This window comes from Ovis canadensis, chromosome 5, assembly GCF_042477335.2.
Source record: "Ovis canadensis isolate MfBH-ARS-UI-01 breed Bighorn chromosome 5, ARS-UI_OviCan_v2, whole genome shotgun sequence".
In the NCBI taxonomy this organism is placed as follows: domain Eukaryota; kingdom Metazoa; phylum Chordata; class Mammalia; order Artiodactyla; family Bovidae; genus Ovis; species Ovis canadensis.
The window spans coordinates 103635738-103653315 of record NC_091249.1 but is presented as its reverse complement, the minus strand read 5'-3'; the positions used below and the strand labels follow the sequence as shown (position 1 = coordinate 103653315).

At 40.4% G+C, this 17578-nt stretch overlaps 1 long non-coding RNA gene across 5 annotated transcripts in view; it reads right to left on the bottom strand.

Annotated features, from left to right (window-relative positions):
- The window catches only part of LOC138440512 (uncharacterized), a 409718-nt gene that overhangs the window by 275861 nt on the left and 116279 nt on the right, over nucleotides 1-17578 (bottom strand). For 4 of the 5 annotated variants that reach the window (XR_011257060.1, XR_011257063.1, XR_011257061.1 and 1 more), the window contains exons 2-3: nucleotides 9990-10213; nucleotides 8279-8549 (exon numbers count right to left, since the gene is read on the bottom strand). This is a non-coding gene — a long non-coding RNA (uncharacterized lncRNA). The remainder of the gene's footprint in view (nucleotides 1-8278; nucleotides 8550-9989; nucleotides 10214-17578) is intronic. The other variant, XR_011257062.1, reaches the window with a different exon arrangement.

Below are 17578 nucleotides of genomic sequence, written 5' to 3'. Positions count from 1 at the left end.
TAGAAGAAAAGGATATAATTTTATCTTTTTTCCAAACAACTGTTCAGTCATCCCAACACCATTTAGTAAACAGTCCATCCTTTCTCCAATGATTTGACACTTTTTTCATATAATAAAATTCCACATGTACGTGGGACTATTTCTAGATGTTTTGATCTGTTCCACTGATCCATCTACCTATCCTTGCAGCTGGCCCACACCTCTTTCACTACAAAGGCTTTTACGGGGTATTTAAAATATGGTCCTTCTCATAGCTTTCCCTTCTCAATGTTATCCTAGTTATTCTTGCCTGTTTTTTTCAGTATGAACTTTGCTATCAACTTGTCTAACTCCACAAAACAACATATATTGGTATGTTCATTAGGCTCATATTAAGTCTATAAATCAACTTAGGAGCACTGACTTTTGATAAGGTTGAGACATCCTACCCAAAGGGAAGGGGTATCTTTGAATCTGTTGAGTCAAGAGTGTAACACTGTTTGCTTCATGCAGGTCTGGCACATTTATCGTTAGGTTTGTCCCTAAGGATTCTTCCATTTTGTTGTTGTTGTTGCTGGAGTTTTCTCTAGATGAAAATTTTAAATTTTTAGCCGGTATGGAATTTCTGCTAAATGGAGTTTTTTCATTATATCTCCTAGCAAGTTGCTACTTGTGTCTCTAAGGGTCTCTCAAACTTGACACTGCACTATTCATATCTTGGGCCCAATTATTCTCTGCAGTAGGAGCTTTCCAGTGCATTGTAAGATATTTGCAGATATCTGACCACTACCCACTAGATGCCAGTAGCACTAACATCCCCAGTCATGACAAGCCAAACTGTCTTCAGACACTGCCACCTGTCACATCGGGGAGAGGCTGAGACTGCCCTCAGTTGTACACCCATGGTGGATTCATGTCAATGCATGGCAAAACCAATACAGTATTGTAAAGTAAAATAAAGTAAAAATAAAAATTAAAAAAAAAAAGAGAAACACTGGTGTACAGGAAGGCAATTGATTTTTGCATGTAAATTATGTATCTCGCACTCTTGGTTGTTACAGTTTCTACCTGTGTCCTGAAACATTTGCAAAACAAAGCCAGAGTAAGATGGGAGTCCAAAATATCATCTTTACTAGCAGTAGAAATATGATGGGAAAACGTGACTCATGGCTGCAGGCCTGTGTGACTTTTTAATGTTAACCCAGCATTATACACACCCCCATCAAGTCATGAGTAGTGGAGGAAAACCACAGGCTTTTCTGTGTGAGACAGGCCCTTCTAACTGCCCAGCAGGATCTATACTGCCTGCAACCAGGCTCCTTCCCAAGAGAAAGGGAAATAGGACATGAAAACCCAGTTTCTCCTTTAAAACTTCTCTAACAGCTTAAGGGAAAAAAGAGACACCAACAGCTTCCTCCCAAAGACAACCTCAAGAGTAGGGAGTCAGTGTGCCCTTGAACACAAAGACCCACTCAAAATCCTCCCCAATAATGTCTGAGAATCACCAGAGGTAATGCACAGGTGCCCAGGAACAAGCTGACTTGTTTCCAAGGTACAGTGTTAGCCACCCATGCCTTCTGTGAAATAAGCAGGGTTCTCACACACATGGCAGCCAAGACCCTCACGGCACCCAGGCGAACGTGGGATCCACAGCTCAACCAAGAGAAGGGGGTGACAGAGGATGAGATGGTTGGATGGCCTCACTGGCTGAGTGGACATGAGTTTGAGCAACTCGGGGAGATGGTGATGGACAGGGAAGCCTGGCCTGCTGCAGTCCATGAGGTCGCAAAGAGTCAGAAACGACCGAGCAACTGAACTACAACAGCTCAGCGAAGGAGAGGATAACTCTATCCTCAAAGGCGTGTGGCACACTTCTTTCCTGGGGGCCCATCAGCCTTGCTTCTGGCCAAGGTACCGTGGCTCTTCCTTCAGCTTCTCTCCCGGGGGCTGGAAACCAGCTCCTTAAACCAGTCGGAGAAACAGGTTTCAGCCTGCTATCTCTGCTGTCCCCATCAACTTGGCCTCTTCTCACCAAGCATCTATGAACAATAACACTCCTATTTCCCATTTCAGTCACTCATTTCACCTTCAAAAGCCCTCACACTATGTTAGCTTTAACAAAGAAATATCCCGAGGCATCATGACACCACCAGTTGTACAAACAACCAGACTCTGAATCTTGATTTTAGTACTAGAAAACACAACAAATACTTCCAAAGGTGTGCACTATTCAAATTTTGCTCTTGGTAATTCAACAATAGTTATGAAGCATTTACTGTGTGGCAGGCATTCTGTCAGAGAACTGATAACAAGATTTCCACTGACTAGTACTTCAGGGTTAAAGCCACACTCTAGTTTATGTGATGGCATGCCGGACTGGAAAGTTCTACTCAAGATGTCTGACTATGTGCATACCCACCATCCTGGAAGACGACACCAGGACCTCAGGCCACTGGGCAATTCAGACCCCTCATTAAGTTCTATCTGTCCAAAATTATTCATTTAGACACCTCCTATCTCAACATCAGGCAGAGCAAGTCACAGGAATGACAAGTGGAATTGTAGACATGGCCCTACCATCAACCCCCTGAAGAAGTAGTCACGTTGCCAATAAGAGTTTCTGCCCATGGATGTCTTTGGGGAAGAAAACAATATTATTATTGCAAAAGAGAGTTGTAAGACCTTTCCCTTCCTAAATCTATCAGCTTTAGAAATCATCCTGAAACCACTCACCAAGAAGCTGTATCTGGTAGCTTAGAGATGATTTTGGTATTACTTACTGAAAATATACAACCTGGTCATGTTTCTTAAATAATTTGAAACATGCATATATACAGTTCATAAGGAAAAACAAACATGAATTCACAGAAAAGGAGAAAAGAAGTTGTCCAGTGACAGAGTACAAATTTAGGCCCTGAGTTTCCCAGCAGTCATAGAAATAAAACGAAAGGTGATTTATTACTTATATCTTACAAACATTGAGGAATTTTTTCTATAAATATCTATGTTAAGAATGTTCAGTTACATCAATGTACTCAAAAAGTAGTTCTACAAAAGCTGCAGAAATGTGCTTTATAATGCCATGTGTTGTGGGCATGGATGATGACTCCTGAAGTTGTCCCATCCTTATCCCAGGAATGTGGGACTTTGTTACCTTACGTGACAAAGGGACTCTGCGGATGCAATTAAATTAAGGACCTTGAGATAGGGAGATTATTTTGTATTAGCTGGAGAATCCAATGTAATTACAGAGTCCTTTGGAGTCAGGGAAAGAGCTGTGACCATGACTTCAGAGGTCAGGCGGTGAGGTCACTGGCTTTTAAAGGTGGAGGCAGAAGCTACAAGTCAGGGAATGTAGACTCTGGAGTTTGAAAAAGGTACGGGAACAGATTCTCCCCTGAATCTCCAGAAGGAACATAATCCTACCAATAATTTAATCTGAACCCAGTGAAACCTATTTAGACTTCTGACTTCCAGAATTTAAAGATAATAAATCTATGGGCTTTTTAAGTTTGTGGCAATTTGCTTATAGAAACCATAGGAACCTAATCTAGAATTAAGTGAGAAAATACATGCAAAAGGTTAGCACAGCAAACATGCTAAAAATAATGATAAAAATATTGAACTATTCAATAAATGCTAACTTGATAATGCATGCTTAGTTGTGCCTGACTCTTTGCAACCCCATGGACTGTAGCCCGCCAGGCTCCTCTGTCCATGGGATTCTCCAGACAAGAAACTGGAGTGAGTTGCCATGCCCTCCTCCAGGGGGTCTTCCCATCCCAAGGATCGAACATGGGTCTCGTGTGTCTCCTGCATTGGCAGATGGATTTTGTACCACTGAGCCATCTGGGAAGCCCTAACATAATAATAGTGGATTGTAATGATGAATATTTTTGTTCTGATAATTATTTTCAGAAATTTTGATTGTTAGGTTAAAATGCATGAAACTGACAATATTTAATCATTTTGGCCAATAAAAATAATCATTCCAGATAGTCCAACCTAATATTTCTAAGTCTACTGATGATTCACAGGAATTAAAAAGCAAAACAAAATTAAACAGAGGGCACCAATCTCCTCAAAATTTATCTTATTATTTCCTCGTTAACTCCAACCACCTCATAAGATTGTTATAAAGGATTAAAAGAGATAATGTTAGTAAAGGAGTAACAAGAGAACTAATAGTGAGCCTGAATACATGTCAACCATTATTATGCTCTTTAATGTAAATTTAATGTAAAGCACTTCATTTGTTTTATTCACTGTTGTAACTTCTGCTGGAGCAACATGCATTTTCATATAACTTACTTACTAAAAATTTTAAGCCAAAAAAAATTTCTATGCAGTTTTTTGTAGTGCCTGACCAGTATGCCTTTGTGTTAGCATTGTTATATTTAAAAGAAAAAAATCGTTGCATTAAAAACTATTGCATGGGTTTTATTTTATCAAGTATCCTGTTTCTCTTTTGCATCATGATTTTTCTCCTTTTGTATATTACACATTATTTCTATTTGTGTAAGAAATACACAGGGGTTTAATAAAACTTGTTTTCACAGATGGAAAGGTACAAGTAACAATGTCTTATAGCAAAGGTGTCTTCTTTCTGCCTCCTTCCTAGTTAAATGAAATACAGCAACCCACATCTGCTTTGTTCATGGTAAGTGGCATGGAACTGAACTGGGATTTTAAAGGTAGCAAAAATATAGCAAGAATATTACTGCCCACGGAAGATACAAACTCTGTCCCAACTTTTCCGCCCCTTATTATTAGATGAAGCCAGGCAACCAGTCATGGCCCACGGTCTATGAGAGAAAATGGTACATGTCCCTTCTAGACCAAAGCATTTACAAGTCCACATGGGACCCTTCAACCCTCAAACCTCCAACAAGAGGCACATGTCTCAGCGTAGCTGCAAAGCACAGAGCTTTCTTGAGCCCACATTCCTCTGTGACAGTGACGAGCAGAGCCCCACATGTTCATGTTAGACTCGTGGCAAAACTGAGAAATAAATGTCATGTGTGGCAAGCCACTGAGATTTTTGAAATTAATTGTTATCATAACCCAGCCTCTCTTACCCTGACCAATAAAAAGACAAACATACATATATCTATTAATAATTTAATGATCCTGATTACAGATTGATTAATAATCAGTTGTCCTTACCCTTACAAAAATAATTATTTTCAAAATAACTAGAGAATTTGGTTTGGAGAGAAGACTGGGGATATAATAAAATCACAAGAAACAAACGAACAACAAAAAAAAAACCTAAAAACATTGAGTATGATAAACGAAATAACAGACATCAGAAATAAAGTCAGAAAAAAAATGAGATTTATGCCACTGGTTCATAACACACATAGAAAGCAAAACAATACTGTAGGTTTCATAGTGCCAGAGAACAGGCACCCTTGTTCCACATTAATGGAAACTGTATGTTATTATGCACTATTAGTGCCTGTATTAGAATTTTAGGCAGATGTTCACCAGCTCACAGCATAACTCTAAGAATTTCAAATAGAGACCATCTGAGATACCAGACTGTGAAAATGACCTTCTGCATCAGTGCTTCTCAAACTTTAATGTATATAAGAATCATATAGGGATTTCAAGGAAAATACAGACTCTTGAGCTGTGCCTCTAGCTACTCATAAGAAATTCCGCCAATTGGCAATTTTAGCAAACATTCCAGGTGGCTCTGATGCAAGTGGTCTATGTACCTATCATACTTTGGGGAAAAATTAAGGGTCTGTTATTAGAAGCCAGTTAGTAACTGGTTCCAACATAAATGTGAAACACCCTCCCTACACATAGTCCAATGCTTGCTTTTCCCTTTAAATGTGTTTTGTCAGAGTTAATTTTACAGCATTGGAAACTTTTTCTCTCTTTATATAATATATATGTTTTCTTACACTTTTACTGATATTTACATAATTCTTCCAGTAGCTTGAATGTTTGTTTGCAATAATCAAAACTATTTTTCTAACAAGTAGGTATCTCTATAAGGATGTGTTATTGTGTTATTCTAATTTTTAGTATCAGTGATGTCACATTTTAGTCTTATTACTTTTTCAATTAGAACAATATGAGGATTGCAATAAGGATTAAATGAGGTATCACGTTATTAGATGAGTGCTTACAAATCAGCACGCTTCAATATCATTAGCTACTCTTCACTAGACCACAAGTCCAATGAGACCAGAGACTTTGTGTGTTTTAGTCATGGCTGTAACTTTTGCTCTAACACACAGAGGGCACAATAAAAGTCTGTTGGATGGACAGATAAGCAGAACTATGAAAATTGCTGTTTTACTTTTACCTCCTTAGGTTTATACCATTCAAAGGCTTGAGAATTGAAATTTCACACATGCTAATATTTCTAGATGGTTTTACCATCTGTCTTGCCTTCTTTGCCCTACACACCCTCATCCTCACATCTTCACCACCACCAGCCAAAGGACCACATTCCTTCTGGTTTGTAATTTGGTTAGGAAAATATTTCAGAATTCCCTCCATCTAGACCATAAAGAAGACTGAGAGCCAAAGAACTGATGCTTTCAAACTGCGATGTTGGAGAATATCTTGAAAGTCCCTTGGACTGCAAGATCAACCAGTCAATCTTAAAGGAAATCAGTCCAGAGTATTCATTGGAAGGGCTGATGCTGAAGCTCCAATACTTTGGCCACTTGATGCAAAGAGCTGACTCATTGGAAAAGACCCTGATGCTGGGAAAGATTGAATGCAGGAGGAGAAGGAGATGACAGAGGATGAGTTGGTTGGATGGCATCACTGGCTCGATGGATATAAATTTGAGCAAACTCCAAGAGACAGTGAAGGACAGGGAAGCCTAGCATGCTTCCTGGGGTCCATGGGATTGCAGAGTCAGATATGAGAATTCTCTGAAGTGGCAAGGCTGTTTCTGGAACCCAAGAGATTGCTCAGCTGTGCGGGTTCTCGGAAGTGAGGCTGAGAACTATGGGGACCAGCTGGGCAGCTTCAGGTACACTGGGGATACATGAGGTCCTCTCATCATTCCAGTCATTGCATGGAACGTTAACAGTCTGTCAAAATAAGTGGGTGATTTGTAAACTTGGAGTTGAGACACTCAGGATGCTCAAACCATGAGTGTACAGAGGCTTGGCAAAGTGACAGGCTGCCACAACCCAACTTGACAGCAGCACGTCAAGGAGCATCTCTGTGCTGAGGAGAGGACAATAAAGTTGTGAGGAAGAGAAAGCCTTTGCTTGTCTTTTCTAATCTTCCAACAATGCCAGGCAGCTGGATTTTAAAACATTTAGGTGGGAAAAAAATTACATACACCCTTCACAACTCCTATCAAACGCATGCTATCAAACTCGAGAACACATTGTCCTGACAAAGAAATCTTGACTTGCAACACAAGTTACAACACATCTGTTAGTGATTATTATGATGATTTTATTCCCTAATTTTGAATAATGGTTGTGTTCCTACCTTTTAAACCACACAGACATACATTGTACATGACATTAATGTTACATTTGTTTCTCATTATATGCGTTTCTCATTAACAACTAATTAGTCTTGATTTTTCCCCTTAAATTATGTAGTATTAAAAGAAATAGACCTTAAAAAATGTCAACAGCAGTCAGAGTTAAGTCAATATTAAAGAAACAAACAGTGCTGGCCCATAGTTAACCTTGCAAGCAAGAGTAAAAATTGACCAAATTTCATGTTTAAATTAACCAAAATAAGTGTGAAAAAAGACTAACATGTTGCATACTACATACTCTTTTGTGGAGGGGAAAAAAAAGACTAGATATGCCGCATTTTGGGGGAAACTGGCTTATAATAGATTTGAGCCACCAAAGTGTTTTTAATCCCTCTTTCTTCTCACAGTTGGAGATGTGGAGAATGTTTCTTGAAGAAAAAGAAAGAAGAAAATGCTTTCAATAAATGATGGTACATTGGAAAAAAACTTAATAGTTATAAAATATTACTGCTAAAATCTAAAACATCAACTGCCAAACTGAAACACCTTAGTGAAGTTGAAGCCGATCCTAAACAACATGCTGGTATGAAAAAAAAAATTTTTTTAAGTATTTTCTTTTTTTCTGTGCTATAAATTCTAAAATGTTACATGTGCTAAAAATAAAGATTATAATATTCATTCCGTTGTTAACTCCAACGCCTGACTGCACTGAAGTTTAAAATAGCAGGGGATCCCAATGATGTCATGTCAAGCCCACTAAATAATTTTAAGTCTTGAAACTGTCCTAATTATTTGACCAGAAGCAGAATACTTCTAATTGCTTACCCAGCCCAGCAACGCCGCCATCAGGGGAAGAGATGCCAAGAGTGGTGGGGCTTCCTGCAGTGTGAGAAGGGAGACGTTCAGCAGGGCCCCAGGTTTACCCTACCCAGCAAGGGTTCACGGTGAAACAGTCCTGACGCTGACGTCGCCGAGAGCCAGCAGCTGAAACCACCTTAACACGGTATTAACACTGCAGCGTGCTTCATAAACTGTTACCAGCTGGAACCGGGAGAGGTGGTGGGGAGGAGGGGGGAGGGGGAAAACCAGGTGAGACCTGAGAGAAAAAGGAGAAAAGAAAGTCATTTCACAGCTGAAAGGGACAGGGGAGACCACTGAAAATTAACACAGGCCTTCCTCGGGGGCTCGGTGGTAAAGAATCCACCTGCCAACGCAGGAGACACGGACCCGATCCCCGATCCAGGATGATCCCACATGCCGTGGAGCAACCAAGCTCGGCAACTACGGAGCCTGTGTGCTAGAGCCGGAGAGCCGCAGATGAGAGAGGCCACTGCAGGGAGAGACGCCCCCAGATCCGGTACAGCCAACATTAAATAAGTAAATCAAATTATTGTTATAAAAAAGAAAGAAGATGAATACACATGTAGTGGGGGGAAGGGGACTTTGTGTAAAATCGATCTGGGGACAAAGTTCAATCATACTTGAACCACTGGAGCTGTTTTACAGGGAATCTCAAGGTGGAATTGGAAAAAGACAAAGCTGTCTTCATTCTAACCAGGACCTGAGTCAGTATTTGTCACACTATAATGTTCATGCAAATCACCTGGTGCTCTTGCTAAACTGCAACTTCTGACTGAGAAGAGAGTCCATAATTCTAAAAGGTCCTGGTTGGTGGCGGATGGTCTGTGGACCACACTCTGGGTAGCAATGACCTAGATTCCTCTGCATATCAACAGAAGTTCCTACCAGATAGATTCATTCAAACAAAAGTTACAACTGGTCTGTTTTGCTCCAAGATATTTAAAACAAACTTAACCCTGGGCTAAAATTTGTGACTTCTCAAATCATTTCTCCTTTGTGTACTATGGGTCATATTCTCTGTTTCCTAGCTGTGCTCCATTGGAGAAGGCAATGGCACTCCACTCCAGTACTCTTGCCTGGAAAATCCCATGGATGGAGGAGCCTGGTAGGCTGTAGTCCATGGCGTCACTAAGAGTTGGAAACGACTGAGCGACTTCCCTTTCACTTTTCACTTTCATGCACTGGAGAAGGAAATGGCAACCCACTCCAGTGTTCTCGCCCAGAGAATCCCAGGGACGGGGGAACTTGGTGGGCTGCTGTCTATGGGGTTGCACAGAGTCGGACACGACTGAAGCGACTTAGCAGCAGCAGCAGCTGAGCTCCATAGGAACTATTTGATAACTGGTACTTGATTATTGGTTTTTCTTGTGACCTATGTGTGTGAGAGTGCAAACTAAGTCGCCTTAGTCATATCCAATTCTTTGCGTCCCTGGACCAAAGGACCAAGCCCACCAGGCTCCTCTAACCATGGGATTCTCCAGGCAAGAATACTGGAGTGGGTTGCCATGCCCTCCTCCAGGGGATCTTTCTGACCCAGGGATTGAACCTACGTCACTTAGGGCTCCTGCATTGGTAGGCAGGTTCTTTACAACTAGAGCCATCTGGGAAGCCCCTTGTGCCCCATATATCCTATATATTGGTTATTCAGTTATTGATGAAACATTCAAAAACCTACCTCCTCCTAATATAGAAGGAAGAAAGTTTCAGGCTGGCTGATCAGATCATCAGGCAGCAGGCCCCCTAACAAGCAAGCACTGGCCACATCCAAGAAAAGCTGATGCAAGATGAGATGAGGTCTGCAGGACTAAGAACAGTGTATCTTCATGTGGCAGAAATCAGGCTCTACAGAAGTAGAAATTTTGAGACCTCTACCTAGATCTCAGATGTGTTGGTTTCAACCTATGTTTGCAAGATAGGAAAGGAAAAAAAAAAAAACGGTTTAATAGTGGGCATTGAGAAACATAAGCCCTGTTCCCATGCCCTGTGTAACCCCAAACATTCAGAACTATAAGAAATCTCCTAAAGGCAGCAGAAAATGATGGGATGAAATTGGCTAGAAACAGTGAAAACACTGAGCAACTGCGGGAAATAGAAAGAAACAAAGGCTAATTCCATATGAATCCAACTATCCAGTCTTTTCACTGGGAATGAATATCAATCCAAGGAAGTGCTAGATTGGATGTTATAAAAAGGAGACACTGATCTTCTAAATTGGTCTCTCAACCAGTTACTTTGCTGTCATATAGTCACAAAAATGATGAGAAAGGTAAAATGAGGGAAATAAACTATGTTATTTTCACTTTCTTTATTGTTATCTAAGGTTAATCAAAGTTGCTTAAAAAAAAAGGCAGCTGAAAAGGAGACTACATAAGGAAGTAAATTCAGAAAAGTAAATAAAATAGAAAAAGGAAACATTCATACACCATGAATGCAGCAGAGAAGATTTCTTGAGAGGACCTGCTTTGCCAGGAGCCAGAGAGGAAGAACAGAGAAAGAATCACAAGCAGAGGAAGGGAGGCAGAAAGCACTCATGTGTCAGAGCTGGGATGAAATACAAGACCATCAGAATAAAGGAAGCGATCATAAAACAATATTAACATTCTGAAATATTAAAAATGAAGCCAGAAGCCCCAAATCCTAAATATTTTATCTGAAATAAAATCTGCATACTAAAGCAAGGACTACAACAGGGAAGGGAAAAAATAAAATCTTACTCCTCTTTGAAAAATCTTCATCACATAATTTAGACAATAAAATTGTGTGAATTTTAGCCAAGCTAGGTATCTTTGAGTCAAACGACATTCATAAAAGGTGCTGAGCTATCTTCTGTTAAACTCACTGAGACTGTAGAGTCAAAAGAATATCTCCCCAACACCATATCATTCTGAAGATATACTGTTTTCATAAATGTGGATAGCAATAGTCACAGGACACTGTCTTACGTCTGCTTTCTTTTTATTAAAACCACAATTTAAAACACCATCACAAAAGGACAACCCAAAGTCTAGGTCTAAAGCTCTACCCACCTATGAGTGAATGAGTATATTTTCAAGCCAAAACTAATTTAAAATATTAACTCGAAATAAATACTTACTGGAAATTACTTTTTCTACAAGTAAATGTTCCCCAAAAGGAAATGCAGTAGAATAAAGAATAATACTTAGGATAAAGCTATTCTTTTTTTAAGCCCCCTCCCCTTAACATGTGTGCCTTCTTATTACTTCTTAATCCATTTTTTTCACTGGAAAACAAATGGGTGGGGTGCCGCAGGGGGAGTACAGAGTGAAAAAGTTATTTAACTTTAGTCTTACAGTGCCATCTAGTGGCAGTAAGTGGCAACACTCGCTAATCTATTCCAATTATGCATAAAAATAGACTGCCCATGCCCCTACTCAGGTGTCCAACTCTGTGCAACCCCATGGACTGCAGCGCGCCAGGCTCCCCTGTCCATGAACTTCTCCAGCCAAGAACACTGGAGTAGGTTGCCATTCCCTTCTCCAGTGGATCTTCCCAGTCCAGGAATTGAACCTGTGTCTCCTGCATCGCAGGCAGATTCTTTTATCACTGAGGCACCTGGGAAGACCAATAAAAGTAGAAATTGCTACCTTGGAAAACTAGAGGTTATTTCAACAAGTATCTCCCATGTTTGTGTAAGCACACAAAGACCCTACCACTCTGTGTGTTCTTTAGGAGACTTAATTTTATAGTGCTTTTAGCTTCTGATTACTGGCGTGTCTCTCTTACCTGCATGAAACAAACAAACAAAAAATACAAGATCAAGGCTGTGTTTGCTCTCTTCAGGTTCTTTACCCATACTTCATGTTACGGATGTACAACGTGGGTAATTCTAAACAAGTATTCAGTATGTGCACAAGCTTTTTAAAAACACACTGAAGCACAAAACCGCAGTAGCAATCACATTTTGCTTTGTCCCTTCTCATGAGCGACTGAGCAAACCTAAGGGCAGGTTCCCCAGCCTGTCTCTTTCCTGCCTTCCTAGCCTCAGCTTCACCATATTGCAGAAGTTTTTAATAAGACATGAAAACTGAAGTCAAACAGACCTGGATTTTACTCCTATGTCTTAAATATTATCTATGTGACCAGAAAACATTATATAACCAGTATAAGTTTCAGCTTCTTCATTGATGAAATGAGCTAAAGGATTAAATTTATTGATACATGAAAGGCACTAGAGTTTGGTCCGTAGAAACTGTTTAATGTGTTGTAATTTGCTTTGGTAACTTTCATCCACTACTGCTGATTCACAACTTGTCAAATATCCTACTAGTCTCCAAATAGCCCATGTATATTCCAGGTCCTGTAACTTGACTTGGTGCTGTTCCCTTTGCTTGGAGCGCCCTGTCTTCAAGGCCTAAGTCCATCCCCTTTCATGAAAATTTTCTTAACGCTGCTCTCCTCCCAATGTCTCCTTCCTCTGGCTTGAAGCGGTCACTGGTTCTTGACATGACTCACCTTGTTTCACTAATACCCACCTGCCTCACCAATGGATCGTCAGCTACTTTAGGACACGACTCTATAACCAGAGTGCAACACTGCAAAGTCTCCTATAGGAGCACTTAGCAGTCACCAGCAGTTTATAACCCTGACCCTAGCTGGGAAGTGGAGCAGTTCAGACATATGATGTTTTTTAAGCAGAAGTATAAATGGCAGTCTCCATTCCAAAGACAGTGTGAGTAGAGCAAAACAAGGTTTTCAAATACTTGGAAGTAAACAAAGGATAGGTCCTTTCAAGTCATTATTAGTGGCAGCTTTTCTTTCTGACTCCTTGTTTCCAGGCAAAGAGACCCTCTGGTAGCATGCCTTGCCTCCTGCCCCTTTCTTTCTGTGATTGCCTTGACCGCAAGGTGGTGCTTATTTGCTAAAATCTACAGGAAATGAAAAGCAGGATTCTTTCTTGCTGCCCTGAACCAGTCAAACCAGGAAGCCAGGCAAAAGGCACTCCTCTAAACAGCTGACCTCCACTGGCTTCAGGGTGTGCCATCCTCGGTGTTAGAGCTGATGGATGAAGAGGCAGGTGAGGAGGAGGCCGGATCATTGCAAAACCACTTTCTCCAAAAGCTTTTAACATAAGGAAAAAAAAAAAAAGTAATGTTTTAAAATGTTGGGAGTTCCCTAACTAGTGGTTAGGATTCCAGGCTTTCACTGCCATAGCCAGGGTTCAGTCCTGGGTCAGGAACTGGGATCCTACAAGCCGCATGAGTGGCAAAAGATTATCCTGTAGGACAGGAAGAAAATAAATCAAAATCTTAAAAAAAAAAATGCTATCTGCCTCATATGATAGGCATATATGGATAAAAGAGTATAAAACTGGCCTTTTAAACCCTAACAAGTTGCTTCTGTGACTTTTACATCTTACATTTTATGTTTTCCCAGGACGACTTTTGAACGAAATATCACAATTTTAACACAGATGGACGCTGACCCTGCCTTCACACGACCTCTCTGGCCCACCCCCATCTCAGCCCTGGTGCCAATAAAACTTTATGAGCCAAAACAGGCAGTCAATCCTTTTAGGCACAGGCGGCCAATTTGACTTTCTTTAAATATCATATTTAATCTTGATTTCTGAATTGTTAGATGTCATCTTATATTTTGCATCTGAAGTGAGTGTCTTGCCCTCCTCATCCTAGTCCTGGCCGCTCTGACTCATCACTTTCTTCTCAGGGTGCCTCCTACCAACAGGTAAGTGGAAGGTTCAAGGAAACGTGGGCCAGGAGGGTCAAACCATAGTTCCCCATCTATCTGGCAAGAGAGGGTGTTTGGGGGGAGCATTTGAGCACAGGACGTAAGGAAGACCAGAGTCCTTCCATGGAACTGGACTTGGCAGAAAGGAGTTCTCACTCCGCTGAGGTTGCTAAGTTTGGAAGCCAGGACTGGGGCTGCCAGCAGGCGTCTTTTCCGTCGTTTGAACAGGCTAGTATGCAGAACAAAGCCAATCAGAGCCCGGCAGAGATAAAAGTAGGATAGAAAGAGAACGTGAGTGCAGAGGTACTGAGATCCCTTCTAGGATCTGAGGTCCTGGTTCCTCCAGCAGTACCTTTGGGCCTGTGAGCTATTCCAGCTACAAAAACCATCCCATTTTCTTTCTTCTCTAGGTGATTTGAATTGCATTTTTTTCACACATGTCCAGAAGAATCTTGAGCAATTTCAGGATCTCATCATTAAAGATTTTTGAGGTCTACTATTATTTTTCCTAAATCCTTGTGGCTAGTCTGACCCTTAGTACCTTCAGTCCCAGGATAGCAAATCCTCCCATAGAGATCTAACTCTTGTCCTATGACAAACAGAAGACTGTGTAAATAACATGACCCGTCTCCTGTGGCCCAGGTCACCAACTGTTTATTAATATGTCTGACTTCAGGAGAGGCTGTAGAATAAGAAAATGACTACAAGGCATCTAGAATTCTTCGCCTAAATGTCCAGGAAGCTTAATAAAGCTAATAAGAGCAGAGAAATTCTTCCTTGAGTGAACCCTATTGAGAAAATCTGTCTTCATAAAATGTCAGACACTTCACCTGAATTTCTCCAGGGAAGCTGGAACTCAGCATTAATGTGGTTACAGGAATTCTTCCTCTGAGGGTTCCTGGCCATATGTGAGTTCTCTGAGTAGCTGATTCCTTGGGCCTAAAACAGATGACAGGGCACTCAGGCTTGATTCATTACACAAGATGAAGCCCAATATATATATTTTATATATATATATATTATATATATATATATTTTTTTTTATCATAAGATGGCCTGCAATGACTTTTAATCATCTTAAGTAAGATCCGAGAGATCTGTAAATTTCCATTTTAAAGGTTTAACTTTGGTCTAAAGAGAGGTCAGAGCCTTGCGCTGCCACCCACAGATGCCAGCTGAACAGGGTTCAGAGCGCTGACTGTGTTCAGCATTAAGCTAAGCCCTAGGGGGTCATCATGAGACACGGGTCTCCCTTTGGTGGCTCCAGGTGTGAAGCCAATAAGGGTTTAAGGAAGAGGCCGAAGGCATGAGACCCCGTCTGCAGAAATTTTAAGTGAAGAAGGAGAGCTGTTGTGCACAGGGTGTACCCTGCTGAGACGGGACTGTAAACTGCCTCCTCTTAATTTCTAACCAATCTGTGCATCCTGGTGCCTGTCTGACTGCCCCACCCGATGGGTGTGCTTTTGCGATTTTTCCAGGAAGAAGCAGGATTTCCTAGAGGCCATCCTTGTGGATGACAGACCCAGGGTCTGAAGTTCCTGCTCCCAACAGTACAACCGAAGCAAGGCGAGCAGAACCATGGCACTTTCCGTCCAAGTGAAAACCACTCAGGATTCCCGTTGTGAACGAGATAGCCAAGAGCAGCAAAGAAATTTGATCACAAAATGAACTGATTTCTGATAATCAAGTGAAACTGACAGACAAATCATATGTAGTAGACAGAATAAGTCCCCTGGGCCCCTTAGAACTAATTCTTTAAAAAAAAAAAAAAAGGTTTGGTTCCTAAAGAATTTTGAAGATGATCTTGTCTCCTCGGTAGGGTTAAGGTTTCCTCTCAAATTCTAGCAGTCCTGAGCCTTGGGAAGGACAATTTTAGGTTCTCCTTTAAAAGACACATCTCAACATTTGAAATGTCTTTTTAAAGTTTTTCTGTTTACAGGATCTTCATCACTTTCATTCTTCTTCCTTTCTTTTTTCATAAATAAGGGCTCCAAACCTTCTTGAGTTTCTCTTTGATTTATTCTGTTCCAGAATTCAGACAAAAATTGCTGTCACACAGAATCCACACACCCCATTTGTCACAAAGAGCAGAGTAATTTGTGAATGGTCACAATGCATCCTGTGTTTGCCTTTGTCCTGAACACGTCCACTCCTCCAAGAGAACTTAATATGGAAATTGCTGGGTTTCTCTCTCTCCTAAACCCAACCCTTGACTAATGTATCATAAATCATCACAATTCTCAGAAGTCCATTTGAAGCCACTTTCAACTAGGAAATTTAAACACTTTCATAGCAAAAGGAACCCAACTCTCCAATGCAGACCACTTCAAGATTACTCCAAAACTAAGGCTTCGTCTTTATAACTCCTAAGATAAAACCTAGATGAAGATTAGAAATAACATTCTTTCTTTGTTATATGCTATTTTGGAGAATTATTTATTCTGGCTTTGAAGGATTTATCTCAAAGGAATATAAAACTAAAGTTGAAGCAAATTTGTGTGACAGACGTAACTTTGACAGCCCTTCTTTCATAGAAATGACTAAAACTGAAGAAATGTCCCTGAATTCAACTAATTGTTCTCCTTCTATGAAACAGTCTGCTTAACGGACATGTCAGATTTCCCAGAGACTTCATTTAGGTTTAGATTTATTCAAAATAATCTTTAGCCTTTGGTATTCAAGGAAATGACACTGATACTGAATGTTCCACGTAAATTATTAGAGGAACGGAGAACAGAGCTTCATACTAACCTTCCTTATCCTTGAAACAGAAAATGTTCCAAATGTAAAACCCTTCTCACATTTAATCCATGAATTTAAGCAAGTGTGGAGACCTAACTATAAATTAGTTGGATACTGTCAGTGCCCTCTTGCCCATGCAATTTTGAACCCCAAATGCTAGCCTTGTGCAATGAATCTTCCAGGACCAAATCTGATGGATATAAAACCTCCTTAATCAACTGACAAGGCTAAGAATTCCTTTATTTGAGTGTGTACATGAGTGTGTGTATGATGTGCAAAAGAGAGAGTGTTAAAATAGACTGGGGAGGGTTAGTCTTACCACTTCATTTTTTTTACTATATACCCTCTTTTAACTATTTATAATTAACCAGCTCTGCCAGCAAATCTAAATTAACAAATGCCATGAGATTTTGCTATGACTCACTCTTCAAAAAGCAGAGCCTTTGTACCAGAGCCAGAAAAAACACTTAAGATATGTCTGTGGCTTTAAGAAGCTCACAATCACAGTATATGATCAGGTAGTAGAGCAAAAAAAAGGCAGGGAGGAGCTTTATTTTTATTATGAAGTTCTTCGTAATAAAAATAAGTTGAAAAGTATTTTGGCAAGATGTCTCTAAGCTCTCTTGTAGAGCTAAAATTCTGCTCTACAGAAATCGGATGAGTTCATTCTACTTTCTTACATGTGTTAGACTTTTTAAAGTTGGAAGAAGAGTCAGAAGCCCAGTTTACTATTGTTAAAGTTAGTTTCCTGTACCGATACCCCGGGAATTGAAGAATGACAAAAGGTAATCTCAGCAGCTTTCTTCTAGCAGCCTA